Source organism: Nerophis lumbriciformis, linkage group LG14 (assembly GCF_033978685.3).
Source record: "Nerophis lumbriciformis linkage group LG14, RoL_Nlum_v2.1, whole genome shotgun sequence".
Lineage (NCBI taxonomy): Eukaryota > Metazoa > Chordata > Actinopteri > Syngnathiformes > Syngnathidae > Nerophis > Nerophis lumbriciformis.
Window position 1 is genome coordinate 29,684,868 of NC_084561.2, and position 15,211 is coordinate 29,700,078.

Sequence of the window (15,211 nt, forward strand, 5' to 3'; positions counted from 1 at the left end):
GAAACTCCTTCGGCTTCGCTGGGCCTGAGCTCATCTACGATGGACTGATACAAAGTGGAAAAGTGTTCTGTGGTCTGACGAGTCCACATTTCAAATGTTTTAGGAAACTGTGGACGTTGTGTCCTCCGGACCAAAGAAAAAAAGAACCATCCGGATTGTTATAGGCACAGAGTTGAAAAGCCAGCATCTGTGATGGTATGGGGGTGTATTAGTGCCCAAGACATGGGTAACTTACACATCTGTGAAGGCGCCATTATTGCTGAAAGGTACATACAGGTTTTGGAGCAACATATGTTGCCATCCAAGCAACGTTACCATGGACGCCCCTGCTTATTTCAGCAAGACAATGCCAAGCCACGTGTTACATCAACGTGGCTTCATAGTAAAAGAGTGAGGGTACTAGACTGGCCTGCCTGTAGTCCAGACCTGTCTCCCATTGAAAATGTGTGGCGCATTATGACGCCTAAAATACCACAACGGAGACCCCCGGACTGTTGAACAACTTGATGTACAAGCTGTACATCAAGCAAGAATGGGAGATAATGTCTCCTCAGTTCCCAAACATTTACTGAGTGTTGTTAAAAGGAAAGGCCATGTAACACAGTGGTGAACATGCCCTTTCCCAACTACTTTGGCACATGTTGCAGCCATGAAATTTTAAGTTAATTATTATTTGCAAAAAAAAATAAAGTTTATGAGTTTGAACATCAAATATCTTGTCTTTGTAGTGCATTCAATTGAATATGGGTTGAAAGGGATTTGCAAATCATTGTATTCCGTTTATATTTACATTTAACACAATTTCCCAACTCATATGGAAACGGGGTTTGTATTTTAAATATTCAGTGTTTTATTGTTCATCGTTAATATTGTGAATCCCACAATCTGTATGTTCATGTAAAAAACTAAACAGACCATCTCAAAAACGGAATCAACAGTAGTTATTTCACTGAATTATATGACAGTCAGACTGTATATAAAAATATAGAATGAGGGGTTTACAATATAAACTATGAACAATAAAACACTGGATGTTAAGAATATGTTGCGCTCCTGCAGACTACCTCCTGATCGATATATTTTATAATCGAGCAAGAACAACAAAGATTGAACAAAAACGTTGAAACACAGACGCAAAGGGTAAAAAACAAAATATCTAACATTGTAATGTGTATATTTTTGTCAACTTTGTGTAAGATTTTACCATATGCTGGGTATTACAAAAAAATAACACAACATGATATATAGAGTAGGATCCAAGGTAAACAAATTTCCATTGTGGATGCATGTAAAGCAAACGTATACATACTTGATAAAGGTAACATCAAATGTCTCTTTATTGTCTTATCACAATAACACAGAAAATGAGATACAGACTTGCAAAGTTATGTGAACCAAACAGTGTGTTCTTCTTTTCAGGTCATATACAGTACATGACTTCCGCAAGAAGAATCAGCAAGACTGCAGCCAATAAGACACTCAAAAGAACCTGAGCCCTCTTCAGTGAACAGAAACTCAACTCAATTTAACATGTTTGCAAGTGCTGGGTACCCATAAGGCCTTGCAAGTGGCCAGTGGGTGGAGTCATAAGGAGGGCGCGATGAATTTGACCAACCAAAGGCTGTCACCTGGGGGTATAGACTCCACCCATCCTTGATCTCCAGGGTGACAGCAGGACCACATTCCCAACAAACCAGCATCTCATTGGCCAACGGCACAGGTAGGCGATAATGACGTTAGCTTTTATTTTCCTCAGGTTCAAATAGATTAGAATCAGCAACTTTTTGGTTTCACACTTGTACCTACTCAGTGGCCTAGTGGTTAGAGTGTCCGCCCTGAGATCGGTAGGTTGTGAGTTCAAACCCCGGCCGAGTCATACCAAAGACTATAAAAATGGGACCCATTACCTCCCTGCTTGGCACTCAGCATCAAGGGTTGGAATTGGGGGTTAAATCACCAAAATGATTCCCGGGCGCGGCCACCGCTGCTGCCCACTGCTCCCCTCACCTCCCAGGGGGTGATCAAGGGTGATGGGTCAAATGCAGAGAATAATCTCGCCACGCCTAGTGTGTGTGTGACAATCATTGGTACTTTAACTTTAACTTTAACTTTTACTGAAGAGAGGGAGGATGAAGTGGGGAGTTGGACGGTAAAGATGATTCCGATAGACATGAATAATGGAGATTTGGAAACTGTGTATGAACTGGAAACTAAACTGCAACTGATTATAAGCATATCCACAAATTGGTTAGAAAGAGTACAAATACATCTGGATGGTTGTTTGTTTGGTAGTTAGAAGTGAGGGCAGTAACAAACCATAAGTAATAGTTGATATTGCCATTTTTTATTTTTACGACTATATCCACATGTTTACGAGTTGTCATAAGTTTGTGACCAATGTCGAGTTATCGCCTTATAGGGCTTGAAAGTGATGTGAAAACGCAATGCATCATGGGTCTTACTGCATCGGAATACCATCCTTACATTTGGTTGAATGCAGGACTCTTTTCCAAAGTAGTTTTTTTATGTAACAAGTTCCAAGTATGTTGCAATTGTGCGACATCAATACCTGCCACAATGGTTGTCATGATCGCTTCAGGAAAAAAATAAATAAATTGGGAGATTCATTTTATTTCAAACGTAGAAGCAAAGCTAAGGAAGTAAGTTAGTGAGCTAATAAAGAGTCAATGAAAAGTCTGGATAGCAGCCGTGAGTTGATCAAACTTCATTTTTAACACCATCACCTGGTACATGGTGTGTTCACGGCATTTTCACACTGCTAAGTTTGAATCAAAGCCTATTTTATTCTGTTGTAAATGTAGCATTTAGTAGGATGTTAATGTTAGCTTAGCTAATGTTGCACACATGAAAAGGTGTCGCTGTGTACTGAGTTTTGTTGATTTACGTAACATTTCAGTAGCAACAGATAAAGCAGATTAATATTTTCGTCACACTGCGTTGGTCCAAATGCGTTTCAATGAATGACAGGAAGTGTATTCTTCTTCTGTTTTGACAAGGCAACAATACACACAATTCCATATCTGCACATTGACCTGCATGGCCACTCTAATCACAGCAACAAATAAAAATAAATCACATAACGTAGCACAGCATCTCCACATTTAAGCATCGAGTTATTTTTTTAAAGTAGCAATATCCGGTCAGTATTACATTATCCTCTTAAGAGTTTGCTGTGGTTAGCTACATTAGCACGATGACGCAACTTCTCAAACATACACAGAGCGGCCCACTTTCACACTATCACATTATGGTGTATCATACTCAACCATTTACAGATTACCTGTAACAAAAGAAATAGAAAAGTAATATTTTTGTTTTAAGTTAACCAAGATAGAGATCTGTTAATATGTATTTGTTTTCTGTTAAGTTAATTAGAAAATATTCAGAGTTCAGATGCAAAAATGGATAAACGCCATTCCGTGGATTTTTAGCTGTAAGTTTACATCATTCTCTACAAAGGACTACAATCAATTTTTTGTGAAGAAGCAACTTATCTTTTGCATTTCACTGTTTATTATTCCGCTTTAGTTCAGAAACCAACAAGCGCCCTGCTGTCATTGTGACGCAACCAGACAAATCCATCAGGACCAATCAGTGCATCGAAATTTCATCCAATAGAAGCTCTCGTTTGCTCGATTTGTGTCTGTTTTGCCGTGATTGTAACTAAATTAAATGAGTAACTTTGATGAAATCAGTGACCATGTGTTGCCCTTTCCTACTGGGCGCATAAAATAGACACTGTCCTGAAAAATTTGGGCGGTCTGTGAACAAGAAAGGTCGACAAAATGCAGTGAAAAAAACCCAGTCTGTTGCCTGTGTACATAAAATACAGAAAATGTGTATAGCCACTACTCTCTCAAATTAAGAACTGAATCGGGTGTTTACTCTGCTGTTTGAAAAAAAGGTGTTGGTTTGGATTAAATTAATTAATCACAGTGATTGAATGAACATTCCTCTGAAAAAACTGATCGGTTTTCACTTAAATTTAGGGCCAGGCTGGCACCATGTACAATGTATCTGTTTTTGCAAGGAAACGTTTGCAGTTGAATTATGAATTTTTTTTTTTTTTTAATGAATGTGCAATTTTGAAATTGAGACTATCATTAGAATAACTGTTTAATGAAAGGTTTCACTAAAACATTGATTTACTACAACCAAAGAAAATAGAGATTTGTTTTTGCGTCTACACTCTTCGTTTCTAGAAAAATATGTATTTTCTATTTATTCTTTTTGTTATTTTGCATTGTGTATCATGAATCAGTACAGTATACATGAACTTCATGTTTTATTTAGAGTGTCGCAACCTGAATGGGAACACATTAGTCAATCAGCAGGTTTTCTGACTGTCAGATTATTACTAATTATGCTTTGTGTAGTTTGCTTTTCTAAACTGTTGGCTATAATGCTGGAATTGGCTTCCTTTATTTAATAAAGTTATTGTCAATAACTGTGATTTGAGGACGTTTATTTTGTGTAAACAAGTGGTCGTTTGAGTGTACGCTTTTTTAAGTGTGTAGCTCTATACACAGACTTCTATGGAAATACAACAACAGAGACTTAGTTTTCCCTCGCCCGGACGCGGGTCACCGGGGCCCCCCTATGGAGCCAGGCCCGGAGTTGGGGCATGGTGGCCGGACCTGTCCCTATGGGGCCCCGCCGGGCACAGCCCGAAGAGGCAACGTGGGTCCCCCCTCCAATGGGCTCACCACTCATGGGATGGGCCATAGAGGTCGGGTGTGTTGTGAGCTGGGCGGAAGCTGAAGGCAGGGCACTTGGCGGTCCTATCCTTGGCTACATAAGCTAGCTCTGGGGACGTGGAATGTCACCTCGCTGGGGGGGAAGGAGCCTGAGCTAGTGCGCGAGGTGGAGAAGTTCAGCTGGATATAGTCTGACTCACTTCGACGCACAGAAAGGGCTCTGGAACCAGTTCTCTTGAGAGGGGATGGACTCTCTTCCACACTGGCGTTGCACGCAGTGAGAGGCGACGGGCTGGGGTAGCAATTCTTGTTGCCCCCCGGCTCAAAGCCTGCACGTTGAAAGTGCTCCCCCTGGTGATTCCCTTGTCCTACTGGGGGACTTCAACGCTCATGTTGGCAATGACAGTGAAACCTGGAGAGCCGTGATTGGGAAGAATGGCCGCCCGGATCTGAACCCGAGTGGTGTTTTGTTATTGGACTTTTGTGCTCGTCACAGATTGTCCATAACAAACACCATGTTCAAACATAAGGGTGTCTATATGTGCACTTGGCACCAGGACACCCTAGGCCGTAATTCCATGATCGACTTTGTAGTTGTGTCATCGGATTTGCGGCCTCATGTTTTGGACACTCGGGTGAAGAGAGGGGCGGAGCTTTCTACTGATCACCATCTGGTGGTGAGTTGGCTGCGATGGTGGGGGAGGATGCCGGACAGACCTGGCAGGCCCAAACGCAGTGTGAGGGTCTGCTGGGAACGTCTAGCAGAGTCTCCTGTCAGAGAAAGTTTCAATTCCCACCTCCGGAAGAACTTTGAACATGTCACGAGGGAGGTGCTGGACATTGAGTCCGAGTGGACCATGTTCCGCACCTCTATTGTCGAGGCGGCTGATTGGAGCTGTGGCTGCAAGGTAGTTGGTGCCTGTCGTGGCGGTAATCCTAGAACCCGCTGGTGGACACCAGCGGTGAGGTTATGCCGTCAAGCTGAAGAAAGAGTCCTATCGGTTTCTTTCGACTCCGGAGGCAGCGGACAGGTGCCGACAGGCCAAGCGGTGTGCAGCTTCAGCGGTCGCAGAAGCAAAAACCACCATCCGCCGCATCAGGAAGGGGAAGCAGTGCACTGTCAACACCGTGTATGGTGAGTGTTCTGCTGACCTCGACGGCGGATGTTGTGGCTCGGTGGAGGGAATACTTCGAAGACCTCCTTAATCCCACCAACACGTCTTCCTATGAGGAAGCAGTTCCTGGGGAATCTGTGGTGGGCTCTCCTATTTCTGGGGCTGAAGTCGCTGAGGTAGTTAAAAAGCTCCTCGGTGGCAAGGCCCAGAGTTTCTTAAGGCTCTGAATGCTGTGGGGCTGTCTTGGTTGACAAGACTCTGCAACATCGCGTGGACATCGGGGGCGGTATCTCTGGATTGGCATACCGGGGTGGTGGTTCTTCTCTTTAAGACAGGGAACCGGAGGGTGTGTTCCAACTATCGAGGGATCACACTCTTCAGCCTTCCTGGTAAGGTCTATTCAGTTGTACTGGAGAGGAGGCTACGCCGGATAGTCGAACCTCGGATTCAGGAAGAACAATGCGGTTTTCGTCCTGGTCGTGGAACTGTGGACCAGCTCTATACTCTCGGCAGGGTCCTTGAGGGTGCATGGGAGTTTGCCCAACCAGTCTACATGTGCTTTGTGGACTTGGAGAAGGCATTCGATCGTGTCCCTCGGTAAGTCCTGTGGGGAGTATGGGGTAACGGTATCGGTAGTAAGTCGGACACGTTTCCAGTGGGGGTTGGACTTCGCCAGGGCTGCCCTTCATCACCGATTCTATTCATAACTTTTATGGACAGAATTTCTAGGCGCAGTCAGGGCGTTGAGGGGATCCGGTTTGGTGGCTGCAGGATTAGATCTCTGCTTTTTGCAGATGATGTGGTCCTCATGGCTTCATCTGGCCAGGATCTTCAGCTCTCAATGGATCCGTTTGCAGCAGAGTGTGAAGTGACTGGGATGAGAATCAGCACCTCCAAGTCCGAGTCCATGGTTGTTGCCCGGGAAAGGGTGGAGTGCCATCTTCGGGTTGGGGAGGAGACCCTGCCCCAAGTGGAGGAGTTCAAGTACCTCGGAGTCTTGTTCACGAGTGAGGGAAGAGTGGATCGTGAGATCGACAGGCGTATTGGTGCGGTGTCTTCAGTAATACGGACGCTGTATCGATCCGTTGTGGTGAAGAAGGAGCTAAGCCGGAAGGCAAATCTCTCAATTTACCGGTCAATCCACGTTCCCATCCTCACCTATGGTCATGAGCTTTGGGTTATGACCGAAAGGACAAGATCACGGGTACAAGCGGCCGAAATTAGTTTCCTCCGCCGCGTGGCGGGGCTCTCCCTTAGAGATATGGTGAGAAGCTCTGCCATCCGGGAGGCTCTCAAAGTAAAGCCGCTGCTCCTCCACATCGAGAGGAGCCAGATGAAGTGGTTCGGACATCTGGTCAGGATGCCACCTGAACGCCTCCCAAGGGAGGTGTTTAGGGCACGTCCGACCGGTAGGAGGCCAAGGGGAAGACCCAGGACACTTTGGGAAGACCATGTCTCCCGGCTGGCCTGGGAACGCCTCGGGATCACCCGGGAAGAGCTGGACGAAGTGGCTGGGGAGAGGGAAGTCTGGGCTTCCCTGCTTAGGCTGCTGCCCCTGCGACCCGACCTCGGATAAGCGGAAGAAGATGGATGGATGGATGGATTTTCTTTGTTAGAAACAATTCAGTTGCAACCCACATCATCAGTATAACTGTTTAATGAAAGGTTTCACTAAAAATATTGATTTACACCAACCAAGGAAAATAGAGATTTGTTTTTGCGTCTGAACTCTTCGTTTCTTGAAAAATATGTATTTTATATTTTTTTTATTTTTTTTATTTTGCATTGTGTATCATGAATCAGTACAGTACACATGAACATCATGTTTTATTTAGAGGGTCCCAACCCGAATGGGAACACATTACTCAATCAGCAGGTTTTCTGACTGTAGGATTATTTATAATTATGCTTTGTGTAGTTTGCTTTCCTAAACTGTTGGCTATAATGCTGGAATTGGCTTCCTTTATTTAATAAAGTTATTGTCAATAAATGTGATTTGAGGACGTGTATATTGTGTAAACAAGTGGTCGTTTGAGTGTACGCTTTTTTAAGTGTGTAGCTTTAGTCGCCTCATGCCCTTTCTCTCTCCTCTCTCTTGTTCATTATCTGCTGTTGCCATGGTAATGCTACCCAATCATTCCCCATTCTCTGAGTCAGGAAAAGAAAGGCCCTTTTCCAACTTGAATGATCCGACTGCTATCACTAGGTGGCATCTCAGAGCTATTTACCAAACAGCATAGGATTCACTGTTCTTGTTCACCTACCGCATTGTTGTAGTTGTGCAAGCGGCAGATTATTTTTGCAATATTTACCGCCTCTTTAAATAACTCCTTTTGTGAGTGGAGTTTGCTGTAATGATTTTTCTCACTAAAAGACTAAAGAGCAGTAACAAATAGTTAGGCAAGTTCATGGGAGCTGAAGCACTTGCAAATGATTCCTTGTGACTGCATCCTCAGTCGATGCTGCATTAATAGCTTTTATGGGGGAGAAAAACATCCGCGAGTCACTCCTGGGACCACATTACAAGAACACCCAAATGAGAAAATCCTGTCTTAATCCCACATTAAGTAAGCAATTTTGTGTTGTTCCAGACCGGGGTACTGTTGGGGAATGCAATCAATGTTGTCAATTGTGCCGGAAAATAACAATCTGCAAATGCCAGTGTATTTGAAAATGGTTGAATGTGGTTGTGTGGTCTATGATTGACTCTGGCTGAGTTTTGCATTTAACTTACAAAATATCTCTTGCTAGCAGTTGCTATGAGTTTGCACAATTGAACATCAAAACAGAGTGACAGTATTCACCATTAAGCAAAGTTGTCTCAATGCATGCATGAAATGTGTGTTACCTCATTATAAGAAGCTTTGAAGAATTTCTTTGCTTTTTCAATGTTTAAGGAACACAGATCGGCTTTCGATTGATGACAAAATGAGCTGGACATCACATACTGTATTGAGTACCGTATTTTTCGGACTATAAGTCGCAGTTTTTTTCATTTATATGTTTTTTTCCTTCTTTATTATGCATTTTCGGCAGGTGCGACTTATACTCCGGTGCGACTTATACTCCGAAAAATACGGTATATTAAATTCTGGACCAAAAATCACTCCATTCTATGGCGGTACCATATCGGACTTATTATGCGGAGTTATGGGGGGATACTTATAAATCTTTACTTCACTTCAGTAACAATATTGCAGAAAAGGTCAGTTAGGATAATCCACAATGCTATAGTTATAGAGAACACAACAATCATTTGATCGCTAAATGGAAAATATTAAATTTTCCCACCTATTAGGGATGTAACAGTAAACGGTATTATTGATAAACTGCGGTAAAACTCCCGAAGGTTAGTGGTACTGTTTTAAATCAAAATGATCGAAAAACCATGATTAATATCCACACTTTGAGAAACTCATGAACAGGCGTAATTGCTAAAATTAATATAGACGTTATACCCAAATCTATCTAATCATCCATCGATCCATCTTCTTCCGCTTTTCCGAGGTCGGTCACAGGGGCAGCAGCCTATGCAGAGAAGCCCAGACTTCCCTCTCCCCAGCCACTTCGTCCAGCTCCTGCCGGGGGATCCCGAGACGTTCCCAGGCCAACGTAGTCTTTCCAACGTGTCCTGGGTCTTCCCCATGGCCTCCTACCGGTCGGACGTGCCCTAAACACCCCCCTAGGGAGGCGTTTGGGTGGCATCCTGACCAGATGCCCGAACCACCTCATCTTGCTCCTCTCGCTGTGGAGGAGCAGCGGCTTTGAGCTCCTCCCGGATGACAGAGCTTCTTACCCTATCTTTTAGGAAGAGCCCCACCACCCTGCGGAAGAAACTCATTTCGACCGCTTGTACCCGTGATCTTGTCCTTTCGGTCATAACCCAAAGCTCATGACCATAGGTGAGGATGGGAACGTAGATCGACCGGTAAATTGAGAGCGTTGCCTTCCGGCTCAGCTCCTTCTTCACCACAACAAATCGATACAGCGTCCGCATTAATGAAGACGCTGCACCGATCCGCCTGTCGATCTCATGATCCACTCTTCCTTCACCCGTGAACAAGACTCCGAGGTACTTGAACTCCTCCACATGGGGCAGGGTCTCCTCCCCAACCCAGAGATGGCACTCCACCCTTTTTTCGGGCGAGAACCATGGACTCGTACTTGGAGGTGCTGATTCTCATCTCAGTCGCTTCACATTCGACTGCGAACCAATCCAGTGAGAGCTGAAGATCCTGGCCAGATGAAGCCATCAGGACCACATCATCTGCAAAAAGCAGAGACCTAATCCTGCAGCCACCAAACCGGATCCCCTCAACGCCCTGACTGCGCATAGAAATTCTGTCCATTAAAGTTATGAACAGAATCGGTGACAAAGGGCCCAATCTAAACTTGTTTAAGAATGTGTTCTGCCAAATGATGAATTTTCTAAATCAGATTAACCACACTTTTGAATTAGGATTAATCACAGGCTATTACTTACTTGCATAATTTACAATACCTTGAAAAATGCACATTTCAAATGCAATTTTGTAATCAAAATGTCATACAGTAATAAGAAAAATGTGTTACTTGAATGCATTACATTTATTTGCTCAAAACAGTTTCAACTAAAATCCCATTTTGGTGTATTTAAAAAAAAACTAACTTATTTTTTGGACTATAAGTCGCTCCGGAGTATACGTCGCACCGGCCGAAAATGCACAATAAAGAAGGAAAAAAACATATATATGTCGCACTGGAGTATAAGTCGCATTTTTGGGGGAAATTTATTTGATAAAATCCAACATCAAGAATAGACATTTGAAAGGCAATTTAAAATAAATAAAGAAAAGTGAACAACAGGCTGAATAAGTGTACGCCATATGACGCGCAAATAACCAACTGAGAACGTGCCTGGTATGTTAACGCGACACATCATGGCAAGAGTCATTCAAATAACTATAACACATAGAACATGCTATACATTTACCAAACAATCTGTCACTCCAATTGCTAAATCCGATGAAATCTTCCTCCCCGGTGTGGCCTCTGGTATGTCCTTTCTTTCTGCTGCTCGATTGCCGTTCTCTGCTGCATATTTCACTACGTCCAGCTTGTAATCTGCAGTATATGATTTCCTTTTCGGTCGCTCCGGAGTATATGTCGCACCCCCGGCCAAACTATGAAAAAAACTGCGATTTATAATCCGAAAAATACGGTAATAAAAAAACTTTTTGAGTACATTCAATAATACCATGATAATACTGATAACCGTAATATAACATTTCTATTTCCAAACAGACAAATCATGCATACAGCACAACAAAAGGTTAACCATTGTTGTGCAACATTTATTATCAACAAGAGGAAAAATGCAACTTTTGGAAAAATATGTCTTGAATTAGTATTTGTACGCATGTCCAACACTGAAAATGTTCAGTATATGTGGAATGAAATTAAAGAACAGACTTAGTAGATGACCACTAACTAATTCTTTATATGTATTTTCTGCTCCTAAAAAATTTTCTGGCAGTCATTTCCTAAAACAGAACTATAACATAAATGCCAATGTTGTCAGCATTAGAGGGGACCTTTACACAATGTACAAATATGAAGAACTACTAAAGCCCAGTGTCTTATATGATTATCTTGGGACAGGGGTAGGTAGGATAAGACAAACTTCTCCCTACTACCTTTGGACATGTTGAATCCGTGCAAATTGTGATATGTTGCTGTGCATTCAAGGCTTAGCTGTGTTTGTCAATACTTGCATGATCCGACCAAACTGCTCAATTGACCAAATTTTTTCTGATTTCAAAACATGTTTCCATGGCTTAGTTTATGTCATGGTTCCAAATGACGGTTTGAATTGTTTAGTTTTTTTCTCGTGTTTAGTATCACTTCCTGTCCTGGTGCTCTTGTTTTGTCAATATTTCCTGTTTGGTCTCTGTGTATTTCAGGACTTTTAACTTCTGTTTCTAGCCCTGCCAGCACACCTGTTTAGTAATTGTTAATTAGTTCCACTTGGTTTCACCTTGTTCCCTACTTCAGTGCTGGGTCATTATCTAATGTATGCTATAGGGCGATGTTGCTTTCTAAGTTTCTTATAGACCTTTGTTATTTTTCTTTTGCCTGGTTCCGAATTAAACAACCTTCTGCCTGCATGAGGCTTGCGTTCTCTGCATGTTGGGCTTATGATACATTTAGGTTGAATATAAAAAAAAAAAAAAAAGAATATTCTGCCTTCAATTATCCATTCATTCCAATATAATAGATTCATGTTAAAGGGGACCTATGTAAGCGTCAATATATACCTTGATGTTGCAGAAAAAAGACCATATATTTTTTAACCGATTTCCGAACTCTAAATGGGTGAATTTTGGCGAATTAAACGCCTTTCTATTATTCGCTCTCGGAGCGATGACGTCACAACGTGGCGTCACATCGGGAAGCAATCCGCCATTTTCTCAAACACCGAGTCAAATCAGCTCTGTTATTTTACGTTTTTTTCGACTGTTTTCCGTACCTTGGAGACATCATGCCTCGTCAGTGTGTTGTCGGAGGGTGTAACAACACGAACAGGGACGGATTCAAGTTGCACCAGTGGCCCAAAGATGCGAAAGTGGCAAGAAATTGGACGTTTGTTCCGCACACTTTACCGACGAAAGCTATGCTACGACAGAGATGGCAAGAATGTGTGGATATCCTGCGACACTCAAAACAGATGCATTTCCAACGATAAAGTCAAAGAAATCTGCCGCCAGACCCCCATTGAATCTGCCGGAGTGTGTGAGCAATTCAGGGACAAAGGACCTCGGTAGCACGGCAAGCAATGGCGGCAGTTTGTTCCCGCAGACGAGCGAGCTAAACCCCCTATCGACCCTAGCTTCCCTGGCCTGCTGACATCAACTCCAAAACTGGACAGATCAGCTTTCAGGAAAAGAGCGCGGATGAGGGTATGTCTCCAGAATATATTAATTGATGAAAATTGGGCTGATGTTGTTGCCAAATGTATTTCATATGCTGTAAACATAGTTCATATTTGTTAGTTTCCTTTAATGCCAAACAAACACATACCAATCGTTGGTTAGAAGGCGATCGCCGAATTCGTCCTCGCTTTCTCCCGTGTCGCTGGCTGTCGTGTCGTTTTCGTCGGTTTCGCTTGCATACGGTTCAAACCGATATGGCTCAATAGATTCAGTTTCTTCTTCAATTTTGTTTTCGCTACCTGCCTCCACACTACAACCATCTGTTTCAATACATGCGTAATCTGTTGAATCGCTTTAGCCGCTGAAATCCGAGTCTGAATCCGAGCTAATGTTGATATAGCTTGCTGTTCTTTCCGCCATGTTTGTTTGTGTTGGCTTCACTATGTGACGTCACAGCAAAATGGACGGGTGGTTAAAATCAGGCACTTTGAAGCTTTTTTTAGGGATATTGTGTGATGGGTAAAATTTTTAAAAAAACTTCGAAAAATATAATAAGCCACTGGGAACTGATTTTTAATGGTTTTAACCCTTCTGAAATTGTGATAATGTTCCCCTTTAAGGTGTGTTTAACGTATGGTCGACAAAGCTGTGATTAATCACAAAAAATATTGACGATACATGCTCCTTTACCCTAACTCGATGGTTACCGGAAAGGCAGTGTGGGTTGTTATACGGTCAGTCATCCGGTCATAAATTTCACTTTAAAATACACGTTGATTGGACTTTTGATAAAACTGTGACAATTTTTTTGCAAATAAATGACTTGCATTCAATTAACACATTAACAACGTTTTTGTGTATGGCATTGTTCAGTTCAGTTCAGTTTCAGTTTATTTCGAACATGCATACAATACAATGTAATTCATCACACAATTCCAGTTGTTTCATTACAGCACATCCGAAAAGGAGTAGGAAGAAGCAGAGCTTTTATAATCCCATCCCTTTTCATACCATAGCAATTGTATCCAATTTCCTTGTTCTGTGTAAAAGAACAGTGAACAAATAAATAATATACCATAGTAAGCAAACAAATACTAAATGAATAAATATTTTTTGTCTCAAAAAAGGAAAAATAAAGGGTTTAAGATGTCCATCATAATTCTTGTTCTGTGTACTTTGTGAACACTTGTAGTGTGAACAGTCTCTTAAACTGAATTATATTGGTTATTATTAGTTGATTCATTGTGACAATACAATTGCATTTGTGTAAACATATTGGGTTCTTTTCATAGTTAAAACTTTTTAAGCATGTGGTTTTCTGCCAAAATCACAATTAATCAAAAAAATTGATTCATATAAGTTAAAAATGAATACTTGTTTGACAGCACCAGTTTAAAGACATTTAAATTTTAAGGCGAAAACAAATATTTGAAAAAACATAATTTTTTAATTGTCAAATGTAACACTTGCTAAAGCTGTTTTTAAACAAGACTTAAAATAAAAATATGTTGCTGAAACGTCTCTGTAGATTTTCCTTTTAATTTTTGTTGATATTGCTACGTTATGCTTTTTTTACTATTAGTCTTCAATCACATTTGATGAGGCCCTTTAAACAATGGACAATGTTTTTGTTCACATGGCTGACATTTACACATTTCAATTGATTCTTGCTTGTCTGTTCTTCGCTCTGTAGCGCTTTGAAATTCTAGGAAATATAAAGTGCGTTATGAATAAAATTAATTATTGAAAATATGATTGTTGAATTAACAAAACTTTAAAATATGCAGTATGTCTTAACTCGGGGGTCAGCAACTTGCGGCTCTCGCACCGCCCTAGTGGCTCTCTGGAGCTTTTTCAAAAATGTATGAAAATGGAAAAAGATGAGGGAAATAATATATTTGTTGTCTTAATATGGTTTCTATAGGAGGACAAACATGACACAAACCTCTAGAAAGTATCACTGTTTAATATGTTTGTGTTTATGCTTTACTGAAGAGAGTATTTGGCGAGCGCCGTTTTGTCCTAATTTCAGCGGTACTTGAACTCAACGTAAGTTGTTTACAATCATGTACAACTTTCTCCAAAGCTGCCGCAGAAAGACATGTTTTATGCCACTCCTTCTTTGTCTCATTTTGTCCACCAAACGTTTTATGCTGTGCGTGAATGAATGCACTAACTTGAGCTTTGCTGATGTTTTTGACTTGTTGGAATGCTAATCAGGCATATTTGGTCAGTGCATGACTGCAAGCTAATCGATGCTCACATGCTGTTTAGACTTGTAGGTACATTTGATCTCATTTAATATTCTTTATTTATGTCCTCTGTGTATTTAATTCATATTTGCATGTCTCATGACACATTATCTGTATGTGATATTGGCTACATTTTTGATAGTTTCTGTGCCATGTTGTTCCAGACCAAAGCAAACGTTACCCAGCTTGCAAAGATTGTAATAATTCCATTAGAA

At 41.6% G+C, this 15,211-nt stretch overlaps 1 protein-coding gene across 1 annotated transcript in view; it reads left to right on the forward strand.

Annotated features, from left to right (window-relative positions):
* lrrc7 (leucine rich repeat containing 7) overlaps positions 1–15,211 on the forward strand; it is a 355,766-nt gene that overhangs the window by 71,704 nt on the left and 268,851 nt on the right. Inside the window, exon 2 of the mRNA XM_061975629.2 lies at positions 1,420–1,720. The gene's annotated coding sequence lies outside the window, so the exon portion shown is untranslated. The remainder of the gene's footprint in view (positions 1–1,419; positions 1,721–15,211) is intronic.